At 36.0% G+C, this 16,480-nt stretch overlaps 1 long non-coding RNA gene across 1 annotated transcript in view; it reads right to left on the bottom strand.

Moving 5' to 3' along the window:
- Positions 1–304: 304 nt before the first annotated feature.
- LOC150085363 (uncharacterized) overlaps positions 305–16,480 on the bottom strand; it is a 33,298-nt gene continuing 17,122 nt past the window's right edge. The window contains exons 2-3 of the long non-coding RNA XR_016546928.1: positions 4,159–4,435; positions 305–452 (exon numbers count right to left, since the gene is read on the bottom strand). This is a non-coding gene — a long non-coding RNA (uncharacterized LOC150085363). The remainder of the gene's footprint in view (positions 453–4,158; positions 4,436–16,480) is intronic.

Below are 16,480 nucleotides of genomic sequence, written 5' to 3' on the forward strand. Positions count from 1 at the left end.
GTCTTTATTTAAAATTTATATGATTTTTATTTTTATTTTTCATACAAATCATTTTTCTTGCTACATGAAACGTTTTTAAATGTACCAACATCTAGAAATGTTACTTTTGCCTCTATAGTAACTCTGATTAATAGAAAATGTTCTTGTAATTACCCAAAGCAATAAACAGATGTAAATCGGTATTACTGATTACATATGTGATACTGTTTTCAGTATATTTTATCAAGGGTTTGCCTGACTGTTCATTCATCGTGAGTCGTTAGCTGTGTCTGGGTGCACATCAAGATTCTGTGAATTATGGAGAAGTTGAGAACCTCTTTTCCTTTGCAGTTCGTTTTATTCTCATTGGGTACCAAACGTCGCCCTGCACTACAGCAGTATAGCCAGCTACGTTCAAACTTCTTTCATTTTTAATGTAGTGTTGTTTTTTTTTAACAACTACAACGTAGATTCTGAAAAAGATATAGTATGAAATATCACCCCACCAACTAGGGAAAAAATATTACAGAAAATATATCGATCCTGACTCTGATAAACACTGGATCCATTATGCTGGCTCTCAACTGCGTGTTAAGGAAACATTAGCAATGCATGAACCAGGTAGTAACCGATAACAAAAAAAAAAAAAAAAAAAAAACACCTCCTTAATGTCATGACAAATATCTGAAGAAATAATAATTTTTACAAAATACGAATACATCACTTCTGGTAGCTGATTTGATTAGCATGTAATTTTCAGCCAATAAAATTTACCTCTCCTTAAAATAATTTAAATATAATTCTGAAGAAAGTCTGTAGAAAAGGAAATCTAACCTTTAAAAAAAAAAAAGTAAAAAGGCTTATCAATAATCTTTTCAACATGAGTTGTAAAGATTATCGATAAGCTTTACTTTTCGTATATATAACCCTTAACATCTATATATATATATATAATAAATATATAATAAATAAATATCCGTTTATTTGTTGTGCTGCACGATTACATAATAGGCTGACAACAACAACATCTCCGTTACGGCTGGGGCCAGAAGCATTTACATCATGTCACATATACATAAATAATAATCAAATGAGTTTTATTTACATGAAGAATCAAATGTAACAACACACACACACACACGCGCGCGCACACACACACACACACACACGCGCGCGCGCGCACACACACACACACACACACACACACACACACACACACACACACACACACACACACACACACACACACACGATAGGATGGCATCTACAGTTTCTTTACGGTGTTGGTGGTCTACACAGAATAGGAATATATCATCATTGAGCTGCTGAGTTTAGGCGAGGGACAAGAGAAAAGATTCGATTAAAGAGAAAGGAATTAATGACGACTTTTCTTATCGTAAATAGAAGGGGCCTGCCAAGCATTTGAGAAGAGTTTGGAAACTGCATGTGAAGATATAATGTGAAGCAATTTCTTGAGGGGAACCCAATTTTAGCTTTGTCATTTTTATGAGAGAGAGATTATATGTTCATGACCAGTTTTTAGGTTAGCCCAGTTAATAACTGACAATTCACCGAGGAGACTCTTAATGTGAGAAGTGCTGCAGCTAACCAGATTTCTGACTACTGACCACTCTGCTACAGCCGCCGTAGCAGATTGGTCAGGAGTGATAATACTTAAATTCAAAGCCCAAGTTGCTGCTAAAACGGTGCTTCTTCTTGTATTCTGTATCTTTTATACTTCTCTGACCGTATGGTTGTCCCGGAGTAGAAAGAGAAAATTTATTTATTTTTATTTCATAGAAGATAAAAGAAAGGCGATAGGTCCCAACTGCGTTTAAGAAAGTTGATATGAGAATGAAAAATAAGTTCATTATCAGAATACACTAAGACCTTTATAAACTTTAAAGAACTGATTTAATCGGCTGAGATCGATTAAGAGGTAAGATTAAAAGGAGAGGGTTTTCTTGAAGATAGAAATGTGGGCACACTATCAGGATTAGTGTGACATCCAAAAACGCTGAAATAATTAGTAACCACAGCAATAGCTCTATTAGTAAGTGTATTGTTTGCTGTGCCTCTTGAAGAGAAGCGGAAATTGTCCAGATTTTAATATCAGCATAAGTGAAATTAAGGAAGGTTTTTTGATGTGAAAACATCTTTTAGCGGCACCTAACAATGGAATGTTAGGTGCCGCTAAAGTAATGCGTATTGTTGTGGTCAAGTATTTGATCACAACAATACGCATTGCAATCAAACTTCTTTACAATGCACATTGCAATCATACTAAGGAAGAATGACGTCACAAAAGAACAATAATAATGGTTCTTTAGCAGCACGTCATACCTCTTCGCTAACCGCTTGCAATCCAAGGATGTTTTCACATAAAACATCTTTTGTACGTACAAGGTACACACGCATTTTTTTTTTATCAGGGACACTTGCATAAGAAGTAGAGATAGGATTAAGATGGAGAAGCGAAAGGCAGAAAGAGTAACGGCCAGCGGAATTCCAGCAAATACTTTTTTTTAAATTAAAAATGAATCATTAAACTATAAAAGAAGGGTTCTATGAGAGAGCTAGAGAGAGAGAGAGAGCTAGAGAGAGAGAGAGAGAGAGAGAGAGCTAGAGAGAGAGAGAGAGAGAGAGAGAGAGAGAGAGAGAGAGATTCCTATATGGAAAAGAGTAAATTACCTTGTACGCCATAAATTTTTCCAATAGATACTAAAGCATCAAATACAGAAAATAAATCAAAGTAAACCAAGTCAAGTTGACCCTTGCAGCTTATGGCAACAGGCTCAACAATAATAGTTTCTATAAGATTAGTGATGGTAGAATTTTATTATTGTATATTAGTAAAAACACAGAAAACTTTTAGCGGCTTATACTAGTGTTTATGGCCAAAATCACACCGGCCTCCATCGGTCTGCGGCCTCTGGCCCACTGGGGTTTTCCCCCCGGTAAGCCTTATGGCCAGTCCGCCTCCGCTTTCAGTCAATGCTCTCCAAATGTAAACGAATAAAATAAACGGATAAAATGATTTAATGAATTCTTTCACTCATAAAGACATGGCCGATCCGACGCACAACGGAATCGAAAGCCGAGATCCCCAACTCGACCCTGAAACACACCAAACCAACTCAGGAAAACCACGAGTGCGAGAAGACATTGTGTCAGAATAATTAAAGACGGAAAACTGTTTACGAGAATAAACAATATAATTCACGATTGTAAAATTTGGATAAAACACATTGGACATACAAATTAAACGAAATTTACTGTATTTTCCTCCCTTAAGCAGACAACGCTTTTCAACTATTCGTCTTGTTGACAGGTCAGAAACAACGCGAAGTGTGTGTTAAGTTCTTAAATGAAGAGATTATTTGTATTGGCGCATGCGTAAAAAAAGACTATAAATCCGAAATTATGTAAGAACGGCGCACGTTGATAGAATTTGAGTGTAGCTTCATTTCAAGGGTTTCAGCGATCAATAATTTTATGTAATTATGTTGTATTTTTAAAATTTCCGCTTCATTAAATAGGAATGTGTGACCTTCATTTATGGCACGAAATGCTCAGTGCGATTCATCATATCAAGGGTCGACACGGTGTACTCTTGATTTACGCGTGAAACAACAGCGCTGCTTCGGTCCCCCCCTCGCGCGGAACCGCATCGGAATTAGCAAATATTTTTTTTTGCAAATCATAAGATTGGTTGGTTGTTAATAAGTGAGCTAGGCAGCTTATTCTAATAAATATGCTAACATGAGATTGATCACATCTGTATATTGTATGGTCGGATTTTATGTTTTCAGAAAGAAAAACGAAACACTCTGGCTAGACCGACTAACTCTTCCACGTTGTGAGAAAGCTATAACAGTTCCTTCCTTCCAGACGAAATCGAATCCAGACCTTTTTCTCACGGTGTAGGAAACTCCAGTTGCAACCACTGTATATATTGCTGGAGATTCAGTATAAGAAAGAGCACCACTGCAGTTTTCCATGAGCTGCTCGAGGCAACAGATTTCTGCCATCGATACCTTTTTTTCGTTTTACACACACACACACACCTAAAATCGCTTACATTCTAAACTTATTTTAAATGTACTAAACTTGAATTTTTGCATATTTATAAGAAATACCAAAAAAAAATTATTTATTAGTAGTATTTAAAAAACTCACTCTGTTTTATTTTTGCATGCCTATTTCTGAAAATATTTCCAAGGACACGTGTTCTTCTGAAATTGGCACTGTAAGTCTTCCTCTTTCTTTCAAACCACGCCGAATATGCGCTTTAATTAACTAAATATCTTCCATCACGGGTCTACTCCAAACTTAGTGCACCATTATTCCTGTTCCTTGGTCCCTTCTACTGCTGTTCTTTGTTCCTTCTACTGTTTTATGGTTCCCTATTCTTCCGTTCTCTGGAACAATATTCTTCTGTGTGTATGTTTGTCCTCTGCAAACGACAACAAATTCAAGTCAGTATCACTAAATTTTCTTGTTTAGGATAACCAATAACTAAATAAATAAATTTCAGCAGCTCCGGGCGATGACTCTGAACTCAACACAATTTCTTTGAAAGGAACGGAAAGAGCATAAACACATTAAAAGTGAGCAAGCATCTTAGTTATGTTGAGTTATATACAAAGAGAAAATAGACTTAAAAAGACAATAATGTGAGAGATATTTGCCCTAGTAACCGATTTTAGGTATGTGTATATGTGTTCTTTTATAACAAAATACATACGGTAATATAATGCGTCAAAAAATATTTCCTCGAAAAAAAAAAAAAAAAAAAAACTTTTATAAATTTTTGTTTCGTTTTATACATCAAAAGTAACAACTTCCTGCTTCTATATACGTACTCGTTCTCACTCTGATTTATTCTTTAGTGTAACCTTCCGGTAGAAAGAATTTCCTGTCTCCAGTTTCAAGGAACAACACGCCATTGCCAGCTTACAGCAAATAAAATTTATCGCTTCTACAACTGGTTCGTCCCAAACAGGCTAAAAATCCAATCCTTACAAAAATGCGGATTACAGGAAAGTAAAGGACGTAAATCCATCTTTTTTTTTACTATTCTGTAACACTTCAGTTAAAGAATAAACTCTTTTATTGCGGTTTTAGTTTTCTCATAAGCAGCTAATTAGATTATTGACAAGTTGTCACTTATTGCAATAGCAATACTTTCAAATAAACTAAATAGCACTCCTTTAAAATGAAAAGTATAGTGCTATTTGTTTCAAGAGAGTGTCACCATTCTGACACCTCTTAACTCGACGATAAAATTTAAACTAGAAATCATGATAAAAACGAGTTTCATCTTTTTTTCCCAGAAGTAGTATAACAAAACGGAACGAATCAGGTTCACTGTTCTATGCAGATTGATCATTAAATTCCTGGAATGGCTCTGCCTTAATTTCAATCTTCGTTGCTGAGGTCTGCTGGCGCTCCCTTTTCGAAATAATCTCCTTCAAAGTGTGTGCATTGCGAATACACGAATCCACTCGTAGAAGGATTCCCGGAAGCCATTTCTTGATATGATCTTTGTGAGCACACGTTCTCGACTTTTTTAATGCTCCTGTGCCACTTGAAAATTGTAATTTCCTTCAAACACTTACTCCGCGAATCTCTGTAATGTCTTTCATAGTCTCTGTAGTACTCATACATATATCCAACACAATAGCAAACAACAAAATGTTGCTCAGTCTTCATTATGCAGTTCACAAAACAATTCTTACTTATAACGCATAACTTTATAACTACCAGACGGCATGTTAGAACCTGCAACTCTGTCAGTGTATTCCTAAATATACACCCTCCTACCATCTACCGGCAGTTCGCTGAAACTTGAGTGATTATGCGGTTTATAGTGATTTTACATATTTGTTACTCTCAGATTTTAATAAAGAATGAATTTCGAGCGCTGCATAATATCACTCGTAAAGCTACCACTCTTTCCAGTTGTTCTGTTGGTGTTGAGAGAGCGTGTCCACCAGCTCTGTAATGACCCACTGAAGCTTGTATCAGAATGGTTTCATTGAAATGCAGTATGAACCAAATGTAATAAAAATATCAAACAGTGTTGGTTATGACTACGACCAACATTGGTTGAACTTTTCCTGACTGTTCACAAGAAACTAAACAGTTTATTTGATGACATACAATATCTTACTTGTGTATATAAGCCCGAAACCAGTTTGGTATCGTTTCTTATGTCGCATAGGTAAATAAATCTTTAATTGACTCTTTATAAATCTTTATCTTTAACGCCTAGCGCTCAAGCCGTGGTATTAAGGTTTCCGAATTTTGGTTGGTACTATTGAAATGTATTCCGCGTTTTGTCGGAGTACTGTTATTTTAATGTTATTTTAATGAATGTAAGTGGCAACTCGTTTATAATCGAAAATTGGATACTTATGAGAGAACTAAAGCTATGATCGACAGACATTTGTCTTTTTTACTTGGTTCAGAGAGGTAAAATAGCACGAAACAGTTTCACTATGCTAATAATACCAGTTAAAGTTCTTTTGTTGTTAAACCAAATACCAATTATTAATGCATTAGCATGAGTAAGACTAAATGATGCACGGAAGCGTACTTTATTGCTGCATCAGCCAAAAACAAAATAAAGCAGAAGCAGCAGCACAGCAGCAACAACAACAATAATAATAATTTATTTGTTATCATTTGAAATTTATCATTGTGTTAGCATTGGATAAAATATTAATAATAATAACTAACCTTCCAATTCCTCTTTGAACTTAGCCAGACTCACTTCCTTTGTCAACTTATTCCATCGTTTAACAGCCTTGACTTATATATGTTGTATTTGGAAAATATATATAAAATATTAAATTATATATATGCAGTAGCTCTGCTTCAAATGATTTGGATAAAGTTAACTGTTGAAAACCATGAAAAGATTTAATAAAAAAAATTGCGTTTTTATTAATTAATGACAGCAATTAAAGTGAAATGTGCTTATTTTATTATTATTATTAATTATCCTTAGTGGATAATAAGTTATGTAAGCACTTTGATATGATTTTATAGGCTACCGTTACTCTTTTTCTACACAGGTTCTAAAAGTATAATTGTCACTGCTATATGACTTCGAAACGTAGTAAAACACAACGTGCAATGTTGGCATAGCTATCAAGTACCCATCATGGCCTCCTCGAGGTCAAACTCTTAGGGGAGTCCACAAATCACCAGTTCAGTGCCAAACACACGCTACATTGACTCCATCCATCTCTCGTGAGCTGGCTGGCACGTTTGACTCTGATAAACTGTTAGTAGCTTTTAGTTTATTACCTGAAGCATCTCGTCCGCAGGGATCAATGATTTGGAGGATATGTGAGTAAACGGTTTAGTCAGCTGATATGGTAGCGTGGCCTCTTACTTCGGGGTAAAATTCTCAGCTGACGCTGTTAGGTGCTTATTCTATTTTTAGAAAAAAAAACATCCAAAAATAGGTATATGATTAAGTGAGAAAAACTGTCTTTATCTTTTTTTTTTTTTTTTTTTTCCTTTCACTTTCCCACTCGCAGTTTGTTTTTCTGTTATTAACAAATCTCAGTGCATGAATGGTGTATTATAAAAATAATGTCACCAGCAGTAAAAAATATCACATCGTATACGTTTTGATTTTTCTTTAAATGAAAACGTACACAATCTAACATTACGACTGGATTCGGACTACTGAATTGATTTTATATTCTCCATATGTGCAGAACTCTTACGAAAATATTGTTTGGTTCATTCCGAATGGTGTGCCATTCAGTTGCTTTATGTTATTAATTTTTAACAAATGTATATAATATGTCTGCGTTTGTTTAATATACGTCAATAAACAGTTAAATTATTTATCGGTTTTTGCGTTGATCGACGGCTACAGACTGTCAAATAATATAAAACCTAAGCGCGCCGCCTCACATTAGCTGTGGCCACGTATGTTAAAAAATAAAATAAATAAATTTTCTGTTTGTACTTCTGGACGGGCATATAGGATCAGAAGGAGTTCGCTAAAGAGAGAGAAATGCCAGAAAATTACCGTATTTCGCAACTTGGGTTGAAATCTGGATAACAGTGTTCGTCTCTAAGTTGGAAATAAGCCCAAGTTGCGAAATACGCCATAAAATCGTTTGTGTCTTTCGAGATTATGTTGGATTATGTATGAACTTCAAAAAGTGGGATATGAAAATTTCCTTCCTAGAGTTTCATTATAATATATGATTCTTGAATTAGTCATTGGTTTGGAAACCAGAACCCATAATTAGTGGGGAGGCTTTTTTCCGAGAATAGAATTCTTGACATAGATATATAATATACATTCGACTAATTATAAACCAAAGTGACAACTATTACCTGTGAACCTCGCTGAGAATGACTAACTCGTCCACCCAGTGAACATAGCACATAAAGGCCCCTCCTGTCCACAAAAGAAACTATCCCCTAGGTTCCGACAATGACGGGGATGGATCGAACCCTAATAATTCCGCTCGATGTGAGAGCGCATCGACACTAGCCACTATGCTACCCAAGGGAAAGCTCGTTATTGCGTCTAAACAACTAAGGCAACGAAGTGTCCATATATTGTGTGTGTAAATTTCGTGCATTGGGCTTGTCAAGGAAGGGGGAAAACCAAGTAAAACCCACCAAGACCGACCATTTCCTATAGCAATTCGGCCACGGTGTGAAAAAGCCCATAAAAGTTCCTCTGTTTCCAACGAAAAGTATTTCAGACTTCCGACAGTGACGGGAATGAAACCCAGGCGATTTCCTCACGACGTGAGAGTAGCGAAACCATCTACTTCGTTACCAACGAAGATTCTAATATAGCGAAAGTAGCGTACGTCCTGCTATCAATCTATTTTATATATGTATATATATATATATATATATATAAAATTTATAAAGGTATTAACAATTTAGGCTGAAACCTGGATAACGTTGTTCGTCTCTAATTTGGAAATAAGCCCAAGCCCAGCGCCGTGTACTTTGGGTCATCTTCAGAGGAAGCAGAATGATCCCCGTGATCAAACATCTAATGTAAAATTCATCCCAACTTTATTTAATTTTAACTTCTGCAATGAAATACTCCCTCGCCATCTTTTAATATTATTTTATTTATTTTCGTATATAGCATTTATTTATTTCCATAAAAACTGGGTTCTCTCCTATCTATTTACATGTGTCCGCATGAGTGTGCTTCATGTGTCGGCACGAGTATGCTCTCGTTTCAGTGAATGGGAAAATGATCTAAAAATACCGCAACTATTTAATTTTTTTCCTCTCACGGTTGCCCCTATTCTTGTGCGTTTCCAAATTCGCTATATACCAATCTGTACGGGTCGTTATTCTAATCTTCTGCACTATTCTTTGTGTACTTTATCTATACTGCGGCATATGAACGAACTATTTTACTAGCGCATGCCCAATAACATTCCAAAAGATCTAGTGATTCAACTGGCAAACGTAAAGCAACAGAAAGTGTGCCACTCGCAGCCAACAGCTAGATGAATTTCGCATTTGTTGTTAGAATGTTTCATTCCAAAAAGCAGGTGTCTGGCACCCAGAAAGCATTTCTCCGCCCTAAACCTTCTCCTCCGACCTCCCCTGGCCTCCTATTTTTAGTTACTAAGGCGTAGTGGGTGGAAATATTCCAAGTGTGCAGAGAATGTAAACATCAGCAACAAGTCAATAATTTAAATAGGAAACTGTGGAATTTGCAGAAAGCTGATATTTCTTTTGGGGGAAACAAGAAACTGTCCTTTTACTTTGTTTATATATAGTGCTGCACCCTTATGCCAACCCATATATACACCTTTAGTTTAAATTCTACAAATAAACAGCTTCTTGTAATCAAATAGCTGCGAGTTTTCCACTCTGTAAAAGAGAATGGTAATAAAATATATTTTTTAAATATTTTTACGTAATACAATATTTCAGTTTCCCACACATTAGCCTTGTTTTGGGGTTTTGTTAATGACACAGTGAAAATTCTGACGATGAAACGAAAAATAGTGTAACAAAATGCAACACAAACTTTAATAATAATAATAAGAAATAATACAATACGATTTTTTTAGCAGCACTCAAAAATTTTCCCCATAATGGGTGTAATGTAAACTCACTTAAAGAGCAAAGTGCCTTATGAACAAGTTTAGTTATGCAACTTAGGTTTTTTTTTGGGGAGGCGGCTCTTAAAGCATCCCCCCAAAAGAGGAGGGAGGATAAGAAATTCAAAAGAAATAAATACTTTCCTAACCAAAAATTTAATTTAAAAGCGAAAAAAACTATGTTGGTATCTACAGCCTAACATGCATTAAGGTCTCATTAGGCGCGCTAGCATATATACCTATACCGTAGTGTCTATTTATCTTCATATCTGTATGTTCGCTCGCGTGCAGTGACTGAGCTCCCTGTGTATGGAGACACATGAAATTTTATATTTGACCCTTTTAGCAAGATTTGTGGAGCCATCTCAAATTTCATTAAAATTGGACTAGTAGAAATATGGCAATTAATATTTTTTTCCCCATACATATCACATGGTCTAATTCATATACCGCATGTCGTAGCTGAAGCTGTGGATGTCGTTTGTTGACGTGCGCTGATTGCAAGGATGAATGGGAAGGGGCGATATGACAGATGCGCCGAAACGAAATGTGTCGATTCGCGCATAAAAGTCGTTGCTTTTTTGCTCGTTATTAGACGCGTTTGCATATACAGTATATTTTTCATAAGCGCCTATTATGTCCGTCTGTATGTCTGTCCGTCTGTCCGCTTGTGACAACTCGACTTCCACTGGTGTGATTTTCATGAAATTTTATATTTAGTTTTTTTTAGAAAGATTGCTCAAGCCAACCCAAATTTTCATTAAAATCTAACCGATAGAAACCAGTTCTTTTTTTTTTTTTTTCATGTAATTTTTTTAAAAGAAATTCATGCATTAAATGTAGTTGCGATGCTGTTAGCTTTAGTTAGCCTTGTTAGCCTTGCACGCTTCGCTTTTATTGTTAATGTAAGACTTATGCATCCATGTGGATCACTTGTGAAGATATATATATATATATTATATTGTATATAGAGAGAAGAAGAAAGACTAAGGAAAAAATAGAAAATACGGGAGAAGAGTAACAAATATTATACAGTTGTAATTAAAGTGAACGGCTAAGTTTTTGGAGAACGTAAAACTGTAGTTTTATTAAGTGTTCTTTGAGGTTATAATCTCAGTAATTAATTGATAAGGAGATAACCATATTTACTTTTCAGTTCTATTAACTTAATCACAGAAAAATCAAAAAAAAAAATCAATTAATTTAAGGGGGAAAAAATCGACCGCGCCTGAAATGTAACGCACTGGGTGCATTGACTCACTTGTTTATTAGTTTGCTAAATACATAAATTATGAATTATTACTATTTTCTTATTATATTAATCACAACCTAAACGCTAAATATGTGTTATATTTCAATTGATATTAAAATCGAAAAGAGAGAAGTAAACTGTTTACGGTTGTTTATAATTGATTAAATCGGAGCCTGAAATAGGCGTTGCGTTTCACGCGCTGTTTGATTAAAAAGTATTACAAAACGTGAAGCGAATTATGTTGGAAGTATGTGCAGTAAAGTGAAAACAATTACTTTTATATATTATCAATTAGTGATTAACGAGATAATTAGTTATTTACTTTTCGCTTCTAAACAGAAAAAGGAAAAATCTAACGCGTATGAAATGTAACTTAATGTAACGCACTGCGTACATTTAATAACTTTTTACTATTTTTAATTTCTTTTTAATGATTATATGCCATTTACATTGTAATATGATGTTTAGGAGCATATCACAAAGACAGTATTGATCTATAGAAATATTTACAATTGTTATTTGATATTTGCATAAATATAAGGAATTGGATAAACTGGACTTTAGATAGGAAAGTTCACTGGTTTCTCGGATCAAGTGAAAATACACGATGGGTTCTTTCTTACTAAGCATCCTCAAGCGGGATGTCTAGTAAGAATGATGTGTAGAATATATGCTACATTTGTAACAGCATTATCAACTGCATTTTTATAATAAAAAATAAATATATATATATATATTTTTATTTTTATTTTTTTTTTTTGTTTCTGGGAAGGAAATAAAATAAAATTTTGAATCTTTGTAACACATTCCTTCTTCCCTTGATGATAATATGATATGAAAAGTAAATCAGATGAGAGTTAATAATTGTATTAATTAGGCTTGCTAGCGTTCTGCCCATGATTATTATTATATTATTGTTACTCTTATATTATTTCTCCCTGATTGGGGGATTCCACTCCGTGACGGGTTCTGCTACCAAGTACACAGGGTGGTTGTAATGTCTGGTGTTACTTTGGTCGAGGAAATCTCTGACTATCCTACAGGTGTTCAAGATTGCAACTTTCTGGAGTTCCTCGTAGGTGTTCTCTGTGAGACCTATTGCTGCTAGGCTGCTATGTAGTCTTTGGTACCATACCGCTGGTTTACACAATGGTCGGGATGGTTGATACTTATTGCATATGCCACATCTCCTTGACCTCATGTCTCATGTTCGTGTACTTCCTATTTTTTTCCGTTTCTGACGCCAGGTGGCATCGTCGGCATCTGTCATCTGACATTCCGGGCTCCTTTGCGTTGTATTTTCTATAGTTTCTGATGTTGATTACCTGGTCTTAGATGGCCAGCATGAATCCTTCAGTCTCGGGGAAGAGCGTCCCGCTTGTGAGCCATGCATTGGAAGAAATGTTATCGATGTGATCTTGGTGGAGGTCATTGTAGTGTCTTCCGTGGAGTGTCTTTGCCCATCTTTCTAACTTCGTTTCTTGTGCCGTCTGGGTGGGAGGGGGTTCCTCGCTTAGGTTGAGTGGGGTATACCACTTATCTATCTTACTTATGGCCTGGTGGAGTGGTGCTGTGTTGTTCTCGAAGTAATCCTTCAGGTTAACTATCGCTGTTTTCTGTTGCTCTATCAAGTCTATCAGGTCCCTTCCTCCCTCTTTCCGGGCTATTGTTAGTCTCTCCACTGCTGACTTCGGGTGGTGTTGGCGGCTCTTGGTCATTATTGTCCTTGACTTTCGCATGATATCTTCTAGCTCGGTGTTAGTCCAGTCTATGACCCCAAAGGAGTATGTTAGTACTGGAGAGCTGCATAGGTGTTTATGGCTTTAACTGTGTTCCCTCCGTTCAATTTTGCTTTCAGCAGGCTTCTGAGTCTCTGATGATATTTTTCGGTCAGGCACTTCTTGATTTCTTTGTGCTCTAACTGCTGAGCCTGCATCATCCCTAGGTATTTGTAGGTCTCTCATTCTGTCATAGCTTCGATCTCTTTACCAGTAAGCAGCTGGTAGTTTTTCCCTGGTGCAGTGTGTGGGTCTTGCATTTTTCTAGACCAAATTCCATCCTGATGTCCTTGCTGAATTCTTCGGTGATCCGGAGTAGTTGCTTCTCGGTTGCCGCGTAGAGCTTGATGTCATCCATGTACTTCAGGTGGGTGAGGGTGTACAGGTTCTTTCTTCCTTCTTTGAGGTTATATCCATACTTGCTGTCGTTAAGCATGGTGGATAGCGGGTTGAGTGCTAGACAGAACCATAGTAGGCTCAGAGCATCTCCCTGAAAGATCCTTCTTCTAATGGGGATTGGCCTGGTTGTGATATTCTCGACCTTAATGGTGGTACTCCATTTTGGCATTGTTCCTCCTAGGAAGTTTGTCACTATCGGATTGACCTTGTAGATCTTCAGAGTCTCTATTAGCTATGAGGGACGGAGTCGAAAGCCTTACGGTAATCGATGTAGGCCATGTATAAGTTGCGGTGCTTCTTGTAAACTTGTTCCATAACTGCGGCACCTATGGTTAATTGCTCCTTGCATCCTTTGCAAGGAGCAATTAATCATTATTATTATTATTATTATTATACTTACTATAATTCTTATGATCCTCTGTAAGAAACTGTTAGTGCTTCAGGTCTGAATCATTTGCCTATACTACTTTTGCATAATTCATTACTGAATCAAAAACAAAATAAATTGCTGACTTCGTTGGAAAATTAAATTTGTCTTTTGTTCAAAAATTAAATTCATGTGATAGAAGAAATAGATATGAAATCTTAATTTATTAACCAAGCATATTATGTGGTTCCCTATTGAGGGAATAATAAATAAATATTGTTTATTATTGCTAACTATAGAAACAGTATTACTAATAAACAGTATTGAAATCGGCCTATAATTCGAAAGTTCTGTTATGAATCATTTTTCTTTCTTAATTCTTTTTTTTTTTTTTTTTTTTTTTTTTGTTTTGAAATAATAAGACAAGAATAGTATTGTCCTGTTTACTGGCATCCTGGCCCTTAGTACTCGCTCAGGAATTGTAATAGACCTATGAACCTAATAAAGGATTAAAGAAGGATTGGACAAATTATTAGAAAAAGAGGACAAAATGGGTGGGTAAAATAAGTTGGTGTAGAAAAATGCTTGGTGTTCCATAATAGGGATTTAAAGTAAACATTAAAACATTTCTATTAAATGTAATCGTAAATGGGATCATTTTTTTTTCACGAAGTCTGCCCCCTTATTCCCCTCTCTCTCTCTCTCTTGTTTTTAACTTTTATCGTTTTATACTGTTATCTTTATTGTTTAATTTTAAACTTAATAATTACTGAAGATTTTTAAAGTTTTTCCTGTTAAAATTGAAAGACATCTATAATACTCTTCGCTGTTGAATAAAGTTTTCTAAATTGAGTGAATTATGTGCAAAACTGAAGGTCTCTCTATTGTTTGATAATAATTGTTCAGTTATCTTCAGTCTAATATTTAAATCTTAAAATTTCATTGAGGTTTTCAAAACAGATATGAACAGTGTTTGATTCTTAATAATTTCTTTTTATCTTTAGTTTAATGTTATCAAAGGATTTTTTCTTTTTAATTTAATTTAATTTCTTTAAATTTTTCTTTTCAAGTTTTAATTTCTTGGATCTCACTTTGAATGAGTAAAATTTCTTTTTAGAAATATAGGAGATATGTTGATTAAAATAATTACTAAATATTTTCTAAATATCTACTTGGCTGTATCCAGCCTAGAATTTTCTAAATTTACGTATAGCTGAGTGTAATTTTTCATGATAATGGAACTGTGTTATATTTAAAAATTAGGTAATAATCTACTTCCTTATCTTTTATTTCTTTTTTTCCCTTTCTCAAAGAAGGATAACCCCGCGGATTTTTTTTTTGCGGCTTTTGTCCTTGCCTGTTATGTAGGCTACCATGTATAGAGCTTAGATTGTTCGGGTGGATTACGTACGTGAAGGAAAAAAAAAAAAAAAAAAAAAGAAACTGTCATATTAGTGCCATCCGAGAACTAACTCATCTGGCCACGTGTATTATGTCCATAAATTGCGCGTGTTCTCTGGTCAATTTGCTTATTTTGCTCGACGAAGAATCCGAGTTTCCGGGGAGGGGCAACCTTGCCATGCCTCAGATCGACTAACTCAGCCACAAACTGATAAAAACCCATGCAAGTTCCTCCTGTTATTGACGGGATTCGAATTCGAACCAGGGCGTTTCCCACCAGGTGTGGGGAGTACGGTGATTATAACCACTCTGCGCCTGGTTCGAAAAGTAACTGAAACAAAACGAAGATAAACGATGTGGATCGAGGAACACAAATCTGCCCTACAGCCAACTTGGAACTTGGCTTTATTCAATAATTATCAGGAGCCAATGCTCACAACTGAAACCTGATATTATAAATGTAGTAAACTTTCCTCATATACATTAAAATATACAACAAAATTCGCCACTTCCTAGTGAAAGGATACTCAAAAACTTGTATCCTCAGTCTAGATGCTAGGCTTCCCATTATTCAATATTTCAATCAGGAGTGCAGGTCAGCAGAAGGATTTGTTTGTTTGTTTGTTTGTTTTAGAGTTTTATGGCGCATTCGGTCCTTGAGGTTGTCACAGACATTCTCTCAGATATGCCAGACAAGCTGTACTTGCTACCTGGGAGTCTAAAACGCTGATGGAACTGATATTCGGGTGACACTCAAGTCAAGTGGACCCAATTTCGGCGAAGTCCGGACGGTCTGTGACAACCAAATCCTCTGCTTGCACCTTCACGATGGTGGGACTGTTAGTAATCCTGGGTATAACCTCCATGCACAAGCACATGGTGGGTGACCACCCAGGTGTGAACCAACGTAAGCAGGGGTCGAGGTGTGGCGCCCACACCACATGGAGGAATGCCGCCCCTCTATGTTACCAGGCAGTACTAGGTGGTAGATGACTCTCATCAACCGGTGAAATACCACCACTTTGCTTATTGGAGGCTTGAAGTGGTGGAACCCATGTTTAGTCTCTAGAGCTAAGTTCCGGTCAACCCTTCCCTATCTCTTCCATCATGCAGTATGATTGATGACTCTTGAGGTTATGATGAACGTTGTGGCGAGATCCAATATTCCTTACATTTCGAG

This window comes from Mastigoproctus giganteus, chromosome 5 (genome assembly GCF_048544385.1).
Source record: "Mastigoproctus giganteus isolate SK-2022 chromosome 5, ASM4854438v1, whole genome shotgun sequence".
NCBI lineage: Eukaryota > Metazoa > Arthropoda > Arachnida > Uropygi > Thelyphonidae > Mastigoproctus > Mastigoproctus giganteus.